Source organism: Pseudophryne corroboree, chromosome 4 (assembly GCF_028390025.1).
Source record: "Pseudophryne corroboree isolate aPseCor3 chromosome 4, aPseCor3.hap2, whole genome shotgun sequence".
Classification (NCBI taxonomy): Eukaryota; Metazoa; Chordata; class Amphibia; order Anura; family Myobatrachidae; genus Pseudophryne; species Pseudophryne corroboree.
In genome coordinates, this window is record NC_086447.1 from 678,581,753 (window position 1) to 678,596,305 (window position 14,553).

The window sequence follows — 14,553 nt, forward strand, 5'->3', positions numbered from 1 at the left end:
ATCGCATACCTGGGTCATAATTAGTGCAGAAATCTCATTTTTTCTTCTGTATTTAACACTGGTGAGTCTTTGTTTACAAACACTGCCGTAGGGTATTATTAGGTGCACATACACATACACATACGCATTTTTTACTGCTGCTGAGAAGGTAATAAACTTTTAAAATGGTCTAAAATATAGAAAAATTATTAGTGCCTGATTTATTAAGTGGTTTAAGCTTTAGGTAACTGCCTAGGGCATCGGGATCTGGTGGGGGGGGGAGGGGGGGCGCCACTGAGGCTTCTTATCACAAAATTAAGGGTGTTTCTGAGAGAGACATCCTGGTTGTACTTAATGTAAATGGTGGCTGTGGGACTTATAAGTCACACTTTCATCTGAAGGGCAGGGAAGTGGGTATTGGTGGCGGTTTGGGCAGTAGGCTGAAGTTTTGCCTAGGGTGCCAAAATACCTTGCACCAGCCCTGGTTACATCTGCCCCACCTGCAGTGGAACATGATTCTGCACAACTGATAACTTTTTTGGTTTGCTGACAACTCTGAATAGCTCCATTTTCTGTGGTAGTGAATTGCTTCTGTACTGTGTACTATTCTACTCATTTTTATGGATGTGTTCCATGTCTACATTATTTTTAAGTTTTATATTTGTAAATGGTCAAACAATTTGCATTTCGCTAATACTGAAGTTAAACATTAGTTGTTAATCATGCTACAATTAAAACCACTATGTATTAAAGACTTATTACTTGAGAGATGGAAGCTGTGGTACCATTCAACAACTACCATCATTTATGAAATACATCACATTCCTTGTCTTTCTTTCTGTTTATTTTTACCTGAGATTATCTGTAGTGTACCAGGATTTAGGCATCCTGATTGGAATTAGCAATGGCCAAATGTTTATTATAATGGTTCTCTAACTGCTCTTACTGGAAGAAAAGGTCTAGAAAAAAAAATACAGAAACCACAAAGGAAGTGGGTAACCAGTTGCAGGATTAATTCATGTTAGCCATGAAGAATCCAGGTGATGCAGCCATTTTAGGTGCACTACTGTGCATAGGATTACACTGGGCTGATTGAGCAATGCCTGGGACACAGCAAGCATACTGTACTTCCTAGTGCTTCCTCTCGACACTGACTGGCGATCTTTCTGTAACACAATTCACTCTCACCTGACATATTAATAGCATTGAAACCAAGCACAACAATAAAAAAATTGGTTGGGGCAGAATAAATGAGGAGGCAGATGGAGTCCCATACAGAGTTTTTCATTTACAATATAATATATATTTTAGTTAAAGTACAGCCTGTCAGAAATATTGACTCAATAATCACAACAGCTGCAACATTCATAAGTATCAAGAGCACAATATGATTCGGAAAATAATACCATCCAGAACAAGCTGTGATTAACTTAACATCAGTATTTGTGAACTCAAATGTAATTACTCCAACCACTCCAACAAGAATGAAGGATGAGATCTACAGGCTTCATTTTTATTACAAAATACTTTTGTACATAAAACAAAAAAATGTCTAGTCTATTCATTTTTTGTATTATTATCAAATGTTATTTCCATCTATCAAGGTATTTTATTACACCCACAGACCTAATCTGCAATATATATTGATAAAATGTTTGCTATTTGTGTAACCTGTTGAATACAGTATGTTGTATACACCCTAAGCTGAATCATAACCCTGCCGAGCAGGTCCATTCCTTGAAGCTCTATTATTTAGTGAGAAACTGTATTGACAGAATTTTGTTTAAACAGTATTGCTGAATATAGCATATTATGGGGCCTAAGTACTAACAAGTGCTCAATCAGCACGATTATTATCAGTCAGTATTGTGGTGTTCTTTCTCTTTTTCAACTAAATTATCCACTCTCTTTATTAAAACGTAACTCAGAAGTGACAGCAGAAGCAATAACTGCTGTCCCTACAAGTAATATTCCATCTACATCAGAGGAGTCATCCACCTAAGCCTCTGACACTGAAAATGTGCACATTTCAATTTTTCAAAGTCAGTCAGAGGCTGCAGGAGAGGGATCATAAAATCCCTTTGTTGCGAGAATAACTCCATAGTAATAAAGCAGTTAATCTGAGGATAACGTTAAATAACGTAAAATGGTGATAAGCACACCAGATAAGCAGTGCTGGACACATCCAATGGGCGATGCTGGACACTCCCCTCAGGCCGTGCACACCCTAATACCAGCCAATCAGCTCCTAACTACCATGTTACATGCTGTGTTTGAAAAATGACAGTTAGAATCTGACTAGCTGGTACTTTATCTCTCTCCACTTTATCACTCTTCAAGGCTTAGTACAGCTGCTCCTTAGTCTCTCATAAACACCAGCCCAGCAGAGTTCTGTCCTGGACACAACAAAAAACAACACAACAACAACAACAACAAAACAACAACCATGTGCTGAAATTCAGACTGCGCAATTCTCTGGCACCAGATTGTATAAGGCAAATGAGTCCAACTAAATGGTATAAGGCCTAAATACATTGTGCACTGGAGGAGCTGAATCATCAGATCTTCTGTGTAAGTGAGAATCGTGAATACACTCTATTGGTGGGATTTGTTGATACATAAGTTATTTCTCTCTGTTGCTTTTGAGGCATTGAAGATTTCAAGAAATTCCGTCAACATTAAAACGATATAAATTTCAGGAGGAGAAAAGGAGAAATAGTGACATTTGGATCTGTATCTATTTAGTTTAAGTATTGTCTGTACTCTAATTAAGAAGCACTAGGATCAATTGTACATTGTATTGATTAATGACAAGAGTGGTGACCTTTCTATTAGATTCTGAGCTGCACCTTGTAGAGAAGTGCAAATGATTACTACTGCTGTTTGCGTAATGTAAATGTGCTTATCAGTAAGATTAAGTGGTGGAAACAATAGCCCAAAGAATGGTGATTATGTGGTTTAGAATTGTTAAGCCTTTTCTATGATAATTGTAAATGCCAGGAATGACAAACATTATTTTGTTGGCTTTAGTTTTACTTTAGGTATATTGGTATATACAGTACAGTAGGTATATTAGGCATATACTGTGCAGCCACAGCACTTCACTTTTTCCACATGTTGTTATGTTACAGCCTTATTCCAAAATGGAATAGAGTACATTAATTTTCTCCCTCAGAATGCTGCACACAATTCCCCATAATGACGATGTGAAAAAAGTGTTTTTTTTAGATTTTTGCAATTTTTGCGGTGCTGTTTCAAATAACGCAGCTAAAGGTTGAACTTCAACATGTAGACTTTTCTCTATGCTAGTTTGAGTTGGTGGTACGTCAAAAATATCCAGCTCTGATTTTGCGCATTCAGCAGACTCATTGTGTATGAAAAACATTGTTAAAAAATATCACCAACCCTTCGCATCAATTTTCTTTTCTTATTTAAGTTGCAACATCTACGGTTTTTGTTTAAAAGGGGCATACACCAAGGCAAAAGTGCTTTTCTTTTAGCCACCCCTTTCCTTGTATATATTAAACCAGAACCATCTTGTTTTGCTTGATTTGCTGCATGTAATTTATTCATTACGGCCACTGTGGCTTGTCCGATGACGTCTTTTGTGATATTATGTGCATCGCTTTTCATGTGTAGTTTAGCTAACACTAGCCCTCTTCGGAAAAGAGTCACCGCTTTTCTGAACAGGCTTAGAAAAATACCACATAAACTGCAGCCATATATGTACGCAATGCCGTGAAACCCCGGTAAACCATTACTGTGGCTTGGGCTTTGTAATATTGGGCGTACAATGCCGGATCACCATAGTTTTTGATGATGACCATTCTGTCAATTTATTTAACATCAGTTTTGTGTCATCTAAAGTGTAGTTTCACAATCGCTTTCCCAAACTTAAATGAAATGTTCTTGTACTGATCGTTCTTTATCTCTATGGTTATTGAGTCAAAATGCGCTTTGCACAAAGTCATGTAATCGGGCTTCTCATAGCAAAGTGTGACCATCTCATTGCTACAGCCCTTAATTTCACAGTGCAAAGCAGAGGTACACAACTATCCCCGACCATCTGGTGTTCAATAATGTCTGTGTACACAAACAACGTATATTGACGCCCTGATGCAGCGACCCAACTGTTAAATTTTGCAGGGTACTCGCGCCACTTGACTAATGCGTATTTCCGTCTTATTTTTTTTAAATCTTTTCCACTTTGTAAATTCTATTATAGTTTTTTGGTATGATTTGAAGCTCTTCAGGGTAAAAACTGATAGTAATATCTTCGCCGTTGAGGTCCACCAGCGTGTAAAGCGGCTTAAGACCTTTAGTATTCATGCTGCGTATTACAAATATTTCCTCAGAAAAATTCTGTTCATATCATTTCAGAACTATATCCTTATATGTGAAAATACGTACATGATCACCAATGGCTAATCATATCAGAGTTTTCTTAGTTGTAAAGTAATCTCCGTACATCGTCTTGAAAATTCTCAAAGAGTTAGATGGAGTTACTTTGCACGGCGTACACTTAATAATTCTATGGTATGTGTTATTATAACTGTATATGACATTTTGTAAAACGTGTATATATCTGTTAGTATTCTGAGCTGTGAAATAGCACCACATACAGTACGTGTTTTTAAAGTCCTATTGATGTGTTCTATAACAGCTACTTTCACATCATTATTGATCAAGAAATGTTGTATACCGTTATTTTTCTAACACTTTTTTTAGGACCTTGTTTAGAATCTCTTTACCGCGATCAGTTTTAAATTACTTTGGCACGCAGTCCTGTTGCAATATTTTTTTTAAAAGCGTTAGCAACTTTTGTTGCATTCTTGGTTGTTAGACTGGCAGCCCACGTTCTCTTACTGAAAATATTGATAATTGTTAATATGTATTTAAAACCATTGTACTTTGCGAGGTCTATGAGCGAGACCAGATCGCATTTGCAATTGCTGATTTCTAGCTGATATGCAAATCATGTTCTTTTTACAGGTTTTTCATGCCGGTTTATGCACCGTATAGGCATCTTGAGCTCGAAGTCATTTTTTAATTTCAGATCTTTTAAACTCTCCTTTATTAGCCTTATAATATTTATCAACGCAGCAATAACTACCAGGGCCTAACACTGTATAATACCTATTTTTCATAAAAAAATTTCAAATAGCTGTATTGCATTACATACTGTGGCTTTTTTTTTCAAACCTATGAATATTATCTGACAAAACACGTCTTGTAAGAGACTTTTGTGATCGCCTTATGACAAATGAAAAAAATTGATATCAAATGATGAAATTTATATAAAATTTATATAAAAAATGGGCGTAAACCGGGGAGTGTTGGGGGGGGGTGTTATGGGTGGCGTTGTGGGCATTTCTGGGTGTATTTGGAGGTGTGGTGTAGGCGGAGACTGGGCATGGCACCTGCCACTTTTTGTTTGACAGAAAAGTGTGCTATTACTACTTGCACCGCAATGTGTACGCGCATCGCCAAACAACAACCGACATCACGAACAGCGACAGGCTGGTGCGAAAATTTCTATTGCACAGCCACAGATTGACAGGAAAAGGCCATTTGTGGGTGGTAACTGACCATTTTCTAGGAGTGTCAGGGAAAACACAGTCGTTCCCAAGTGTTTTCAGGGAGGGTGTGTGACGTCAGCTCCAGACCCAATCAGCCTGTTCTCTTCACACTGTAGGTGTCACACTCGCGGCGCTGAGACTGCCGCGCTTACCGCTTCGGGTCCGCTGGGTATCCCGGCGGTCATCGTCCCTGGTAGGCTCCGGGTCGTCGCGTCTTGCTGGCGCTGCCTCCAGCGGGTTCCCGGGGTGTGGGCGCCGCCATTGCGCCCGGCATCCACGAGAGCGTGGTGAGCGGGTGACGTCATCGGCCCCTTCCGCCAATCGGGAGAGGGCGGGAGGTTCAAAGGCAGACGCCGTACAGAGCCCCGGCGCCTGAGTATCGTCTTTTCCAATGATCACCAGTGCTAGCAGCGTTCACCGTGTTCTCAAGCTGAACGTCTCCTGTGTTCCAGCGTTGCAGAGTATCTTTCAGTGGGACATTCCCTGTGCTACCAGCGTTACAGAGTATCTTTCAGTGGGACATTCCCTGTGCTACCAGCGTTACAGAGTATCTCTCAGTGGGACATTCCCTGTGCTACCAGCATTACAGTGTATCACTCAGTGGAACCTTCCCCGTCTACCAGCGTTACAGTGTATCACTCAGTGGAACCTTCCCTGTGCAACCAGCGTTATAGTGTATCACTCAGTGGGACATTCTCTGCGTTACCAGCGTTACAGTGTATCTCTCAGAGGGACACCTCCTGTGCTTCCAGTATTACATGGTATCCCTAAGTGGAACGCCTCCCAAACTTCCAGAGTTACACTGAATCTCAAATCCTCATTTATTTCTTCATCATCACTCACAAGTTCTTCATTCTTCTGTGTGCTTCAACATCGTTCTCAAATCTTCATTCATTTCTTCAGCATCGCTCACAAGTTCTTCATTCTTCTGTTTGCTTTAACATCGTTCTCAAATCTTCATTCATTTCTTCAACATCGCTCACAAGTTCTTCATTCTTCTGTGTACTTCATCATCGCCCCCAAGCCTTGGCCACAACTTATTCTTTAGCATTACACATCGGTTACAATGGCTAAGTTCTGCATGAGTAAAACCTACATCCGGCCATCCCTGCTCCGGCAAAGCTGTGGTTCCTCTTCCCTATCATTGGAAGAACCCCCGAGTTCTCAACACTCCCAACCCAGGTCAGTAACAGTAAACTCAGGCCACATGGACCCGGGGGATCGGAACCCAGAGTCAAGCGCCATCCAAAACTTGGCTTCCCGAGTTCAGAGTCAGGAGGCAGCACAGAGCCAGCTGATGCAGTATCTCCAGAAATTATCCGGCCGGCTGGATCAAATTCAGGCCTCCCTGGCTTCAGTAGTTACGGCTCCTGCTCCAGTACCCGCTCCAGTAGTCGTCTCCAGTAATGTTCAATCCTCGTCTGGAACCAGGTCACGCCTTCAGCTTCCCACTCCCTCTCGCTATAATGGGAATCCAAAGAATTGCCGTGGTTTTCTCAACCAATGCGAGGTACATTTTGAACTTCTCTCACACAATTTCCCCACGGTCCAAAATGGCATACGTTATTTCCTTGCTTGAAGGTTCAGCGTTGGATTGGGTGTCTCCATTGTGGGAACGATCTGACCCATTGGTTTCCAGTTACATTAATTTCATTGCGTCATTCCGAAGGATTTTTGATGAGCCCGGCAGAACGTCCGCTGCTTCCTCGGACCTGCTCCGCGTCCGTCAAGGCTCCCGTTCTGTGGGACAGTATGTGGTTCACTTCCAGGCCATTGCCTCAGAACTACGCTGGAATAATGATGCTCTCAGGGCCGCTTTCTGGAACGGGCTCTCTGACCATCTGAAGGACGAGCTGGTTACTAGGGATCTGCCGGATCCTTTAGAAGAGTTGATCTCACTCTGTGTCAAAGTGGATCTTCGCATGCAGGAACGAGGTGGCGAACGTAGTCGGTCGGATCGATCCAGATTCTGGCTTCTCCCGCCTAAGCAAACAGTTACCCCGAGTCCGGACGAACCCATGCAAATCAACCGATCCCGGCTGTCCCTGGAAGAACGACAGCGCCATCGTGAGGGTAAACTCTGCCTCTACTGTGGAGCCGCGGATCACTTTATCAAGTTCTGCAAGTCCCATCCGGGAAACGGGCAGGCCTAGCTTGTTCCGGAGGAGTCAAGTTAGGGGTTACGTCTAAATCTTCTCCGACAGTGGATTGTTTACTCTCTGTGTCTCTGTTTTCTGAGTCTATAGCCAAACCTGTTAAGGCCCTGCTGGACTCTGGGGCTGCAGGGAATTTTGTTTCTCTTTCTTGTGTTCAGAGTCTGGGTTTACAGTTACAGTCTGTCAAACGACCTATAACGTTGACTGCCATCAATCGTACCAAAATATCTAATGGTCTTATTACAAGTCGCACAGAGCCAATCCAGCTGCAGGTCGGAGCTCTGCATCAAGAACATTTGGAGTTTCTAGTAATTCCGGAGATACCTCACGATCTTGTTCTTGGTCTACCTTGGCTTAAAATTCACAACCCTCACGTCGACTGGAAGTCGTCACAAATATTGTCCTGGAGTTCGTTTTGTCACTCTAGTTGTCTCACTCCTGTTTACCCGCTCCGTGCATCTTCCAAGTCGGATGAGTAGCTCATTCCGGAGGCCTATCGGGAGTTCACAGATGTGTTCTTGAAACAGGCGGCCGATCAGTTACCACCCCATAGACCCTGGGACTGTCCCATTGAGCTTATCCCAGGGAAAATTACACCCCGGGGACGCACATATCCCTTGTCATTACCCGAGACCCAAGCTATGTTGGACTATATCAAATCTAATCTACTGAAAGGATTCATTCGCCCCTCTACCTCCCCGGCTGGAGCAGGTTTCTTTTTCGTGAAGAAGAAGGACAGGGGGTTAAGACCATGTATTGATTATCGTGGCTTAAACGATATCACCGTTAAGAACAAATACCCTTTGCTGCTAACTACTGAGCTATTTGATAGGGTTCGTGGAGCCCACGTCTTGACTAAGCTCGACTTAAGAGGAGCCTATAATCTGATACGTATCCGACAGGGGGACGAATGCAAGACGGCCTTCAATACCAGGGACAGGCATTACAAATATCTGGTAATGCCGTTTGGCGTCAGCAATGCCCCTGCCGTTTTTCAGGGATTGTAAATGAAATCTTTCGAGATATGTTATACCAAAGCGTAGTGGTGTACTTGGATGACATTCTGATATTTTCTAAGAATCTTGCAGAGCACAGAGTACAGGTCAAAGAAGTACTTCTTCTCTTACGAAGAAATTGTCTCTATGGCAAGATTTCCAAATGTATCTTTGAGGTCCCTTCGATTCCGTTCCTCGGTTATGTCATCTCGGGTATGGAGCTTCGCATGGATCCGGAAAAACTCACTGCCATTCGGGACTGGACTCAGCCTCTCTCCTTGAAAGCGGTACAAAGATTCCTGGGCTTTGCAAATTACTACCGGAAATTCATTAAGGGATTTTCTACCATCGTTGCACCCATTACTGCCCTAACCAAAAAGGGGTCTGACCCAAGTCTCTGGTCTTCCGAAGCTGTAGAAGCGGTTGCCCGGTTGAAATCAGCCTTTATGTCTGCTCCGGTACTCCAACAACCGAATTTCTCAAAACAATTCTTCTTGGATGTCGATGCTTCCTCAGTAGGCATCGGTGCCGTCCTTTCACAGAACTCTTCTGATGGGAAGTTACATCCATGTGGTTTCCATTCTCGTAGGTTCTCTCCTGCTGAACGAAACTACACCATTGGAGATCAGGAACTTTTAGCAATAAAATCTGCCCTAGAAGAATGGAGGTACTTATTGGAAGGTGCTAAACACCTAATTACTATTTACACCGATCACAAGAACTTGTTGTATATCAAGACAGCCCAGTGCTTGAATCCCCGTCAAGCTAGATGGGTGCTCTTCTTCACTCGGTTCTCGTTCGTTATTAAGTACCGGGCCGGGACTCTTAACGCTAAGGCTGATGCTCTGTCTCGTTCTTTAACGGCCTCGGATGAGGAGAATTCCTTTGAAAAGAGTTTAATTCTCAGTCCAGGCTCTATTTCAGCAGCTCCCACCTCTCTGGGTCCTTCTCCTGGGAGAATATCTGTACCAGTTGAATTTCGACCAAAGTTACTGCAGTGGGCTCATATCTCCAAGTTTTCCGGTCATCCTGGAGTTCAAAAAATGTGTGAATTTCTACGAAGGTCATATTGGTGGGACACCATGAAGAAGGATATACAAGATTATGTCAATTCATGTCCTCAATGTGCTCAGCACAAACCTCTTCGTCTGCCTCCTGCGGGGTTGATTCGTCCACTGTCCATTCCTAAGAAACCCTGGACCCATATTTCTATGGACTTTATTACCGAATTACCCCTCTCCAAGGGTTACAATACCATCTGGGTGATTATTGACCACTTTTCAAAAATGGAACATTTTGTTCCGTTGACCAGTTTACCAACGGCTCCCAAGTTGGCTTTACTATTTATTCGTGAACACTTCCGCCTGCACGGGTTACCTCGGGAGATAGTCTCTGATCGAGGGGTACAGTTGACTGCAAGATTTTGGAGGGCCCTCTGCTCAGCCTTACAAATAAAACTCAAGTTCTCATCTGCTTACCATCCACAAACCAATGGGCAAACTGAACGTGTCAATCAAGATTTAGAGACTTTTCTCCGCGTTTATCGCTCTCCTTCACAGGACGATTGGGTGGAACTGTTACCCTGGGCCGAGTTTGCCCATAATCATCTGTACCACTCTTCCACTGGTGAGCCCCATTCTTCATTAATTACAGATTCTATCCACGAGTCCCAGAATTACCAATTTTTTCTTTGGAGGATGTTCCTGCTGCAGCTTCCACTCTCCGGCACTTCAGTCAAATCTGGAGTAGGGTTCATGCTAATCTCAAGAAAATCTCTGGCCGCTACAAATTCTTTGCGGATAGAAAATGGCGAGCAGCTCTTCAATACAAAGTTGGTGACAGGGTATGGCTCTCTACCCGCAATCTTCGTTTAAGAGTACCCGCTATGAAGTTTGCTCCGAGGTTCATCGGCCCTTACCCTGTTTTGCAAGTCCTGAACCCTGTTGTCTGCAAATTAGGATGGCCTTCCCACTTTCGGGTACCAAATTCTTTCCATATTTCTCTCCTTCGTCCCCTCATTTTAAATCGGTTTCATTCGGAGTCTCCTAGCCCAACCTCGGTAGAGACTGAAGCTGTAACAGAATTTGAAATCAAAACTATTCTTGACTCTCGTTATCTTCACAAGAATTTACAGTATCTCGTAGAATGGAAAGGTTATGAGGAGAGGAGCTGGGTCAAAGCTTCTGAAGTCACTGCTCCCGACTAGTCCGGATCTTTCATTCTAAACATCCAACGAAACCAGGAAAGTGTCCAGGGGCCACTCCTAGAGGAGGGGGTACTGTCACACTCACGGCGCTGCGGCTGCCGCGCTTACCGCTCCGGGTGCGCTGGGTCTCCCGGCGGCCGTCGCCCCCGGTGGGCTCCGGGTCGTCGCGTCTTGCTGGCGCTGCCTCCGGCGGGTTCCCGGGGGGTGGGCGCCGCCATTGCGCCCGGCATCCACGAGAGCGTGGTGAGCGGGTGACGTCATCGGCCCTTCTGCCAATCGGGAGAGGGCGGGAGGTTCAAAGGCAGACGCCGTACAGAGCCCCGGCGCCTGAGTATCGTCTTTTCCAATGATCACCAGTGCTAGCAGCGTTCAGCGTGTTCTCAAGCTGAACGTCTCCTGTGTTCCAGCGTTGCAGAGTATCTTTCAGTGGGACATTTCCTGTGCTACCAGCGTTACAGAGTATCTTTCAGTGGGACATTCCCTGTGCTACCAGCGTTACAGAGTATCTCTCAGTGGGACATTCCCTGTGCTACCAACGTTACAGTGTATCACTTAGTGGAACCTTTCCCGTGCTACCAGCGTTACAGTGTATCACTCAGTGGAACCTTCCCTGTGCAACCAGTGTTACAGTGTATCACTCAGTGGGAAATTCTCTGCATTACCAGCGTTACAGTGTATCTCAGAGGTACACCTCCTGTGCTTCCAGTATTACAGGGTATCCCTAAGTGGAACGCCTCCCAAACTTCCAGAGTTACACTGAATCTCAAATTCTCATTTATTTCTTCAGCATCACTCACAAGTTCTTCATTCTTCTGTGTGCTTCAACATCGTTCTCAAATCTTCATTCATTTCTTTAGCATCGCTCACAAGTTCTTCATTCTTCTGTGTGCTTCAACATCATTCTCAAATCTTCATTCATCTCTTCAGCATCGCTCACAAGTTCTTCATTCTTCTGTGTGCTTCAACATTGTTCTCAAATCTTCATTCATTTCTTCAACATCGCTCACAAGTTCTTCATTCTTATGTGTACTTCAGCATCGCCCCCAAGCCTTGGCCACAACTAATTCTTTAGCATTACACATCGGTTACAACAGCTAAGTTCTGCATGAGTAAAACCTACATCCGGCCATCCCTGCTCCGGCCCAGCTGTGGTTCCTCTTCCCTATCATCGGAAGAATCCCCGAGCTCAACACTCCCAACCCAGGTCAGTGACAGTAGGGGTAAGTCCTGGGCTGCACACAGACTGCACACAGTGGAAAAACCATTAGATGCTGAGTGAGTCGCGAACAGATTTGCAGCTGTCCGCTGACTGAGGGACATTTGAAGCATGGTGTACACATGCAATTGTACACTTGCACAATGAATTTACACTCCCCTTGGGCGGCGACTATTTGATCGCAGGACAGCAAAATTAGCTGCCCAGCTATCAGATCTGAATTAGGCCCTTAATCCATTTATATTCCAGAGATTCTGCTTTAACTAATTCGTTGGCAAATAACACCACTTTTTCTATGTTGATATAGAAAATGTCATTCCTCTAGCAGCAGTAAGTACTCTTTTGTAACATGACATGGGCAGGCAATGATTTTATGATCCTTAAAAGTATTTGTAAGCGGTAATTAAAATGTGACAAAGGTAGCCCAGTGTCTTTCCCCCTCTCTCCCCATGACACCTTCTCCCTCTTTCTCCCTGAAACCCTCTCTCTTATTCGCTCCCCTTTCTCTCTCCCTTGATCCGCTTTCACTCCCTTTCCCCCTCTCTCGCTCCCTGACTCCCTCTCTCTCTGACACCCTTTTTCCATCACACATCTTCTCTCTCTCACACCATCTCTCTCTTTCTCTTTGACACCCTCTCTCTCTCCATGACACCCTCTTTCTCTATAACTCTCTCTTTCTATTTCTCTCTCTCTCCCTTCTGTCTCTCCCTAACTCCCTCTCTGTCTCTCTCACTCCCCTCTCACTCTTCCTGACACCCTCCCTCTATGACACTCTCCCTCATTTTCTCTCCCTTTCCCCCTCTCTCTCTTGCTCTGACTATCTCTCTCTCTCTCTCTGACACCCTCTCTCCTTCACACACCCTTTCTCTCTCTCACACACACCATCTCTATTTCTCCCTGACACCCTATCTCTCTGACACCCTCCCTCTCTCTCCATGACACCCTCTCTCTCCCCCTCTCTCTTTCTCTGTGACACCCTCTTTCTCTTTCTTTCTATCTTTCTCTCCCTGACACCCTCAGTCTTTTTCTCTCTCCCGAAAACCCTCTCTCTCTCTCTAGCTACCTCTTCTTTCTCACTCCTCTCTCTTTCCCTGACACCCCATCTCTCTCTCTCTCTGTATCCCTGACACCCTCTACCCCCCCCCACCTCTTACCAGTATAATACAAATAAAACAGAATAGTTTGTTTGTACCTTATCTGTGCATAGTAGGAGTCACAAATGATTGCAGACATCTAGAATTTAGGATAGGGCCCAGTTATCTCTCTCACTACACTATCTCTCTCCCATACACCCTCTCTCTGTCGCTGATGCCTTCCCTCTCTTTCTCACACACCCTTTCTATTTTTCTCTTGCTCTCTCACACACCATCTCTTTCTCCTTGACAACATCTTTCTCCACATGACACCCACTCTTTCTCTCTCTCTATAAAACACCCTCTTTCTCTCTAACTCTCTATTTCCCTCTCTCTCCCTGACACTTAACTGTGAACAGTAGGAGTCACTAATAAATACAGTTATCTAGGATTTAACCGAGGATCACTCCCTCTCTCTCTCTCTCCATGACACCCCTCTCTCACTACCCTAATTCTCTCCCAGACACCCTCCCTCACTCCTCTCTCACTCCCTTGCAACCTTCTCTCTCCTTCATTCCCTCTCTCTCTCTTGCTCCTCACCCACTGACACCCTCTTGCTCTCTCTCTTTCTCCCCCATCTCTCTCACCAGTATATATTACACAAATCAAACAGAATAACTTGCTTGTGCCATATCTGAGCATGGTATGAGTGACCAAAGAATGCAGTTATATATGATTTAGGTTTGGGCCTAGTGTCTCTCCTTCCCTCTCACTCTGTGACACCTTCGCTCTCATTCTCCCTGAAACCCTCCCTATCCATCACTTACCTTTCTATTTCCTTTGCTCCCCTTTCTCTCTCCATCTCCTCTCTCCATGACACCCTCTTTCTCTCTAATTCTTTCTATCTCACTCTCTCCACCCTCTCTCTTTCTCTTTCCTTGACATCCTCTCTGTCTATCTCTCACTACCCACTCTCTCTCCATGACACCTCTCTCCCTCTTTCTCTCTCCATGGCACCCCTTTTATATTTCTTTCTCCGACTCTCTCTTTCACTCTCCCTGACACCCTCTCTATCTCTCTTGCCCCCCCCCCTCTCTCTCTCTCTGGCACCCTCTCTCTCCATGACACCCACTCTCTTCCATCTTTTTTTCTTGCACACTCTCTCTCTCTGACACTCTTTCCCTCTTTTTCTCCCTGACAACCTCTATGTATCTCTTTCACTCCCTTCTTTCTCTGTTCCACTTCCATTATTAGAGAGAGATAACCTGGTAACCCGAGCTACAATGCTGCCGGTCAGTGAAGGTAAGGTCCATAGTAGTGGCAGTGGTGGTGGGGGGGGGGCAGCACCA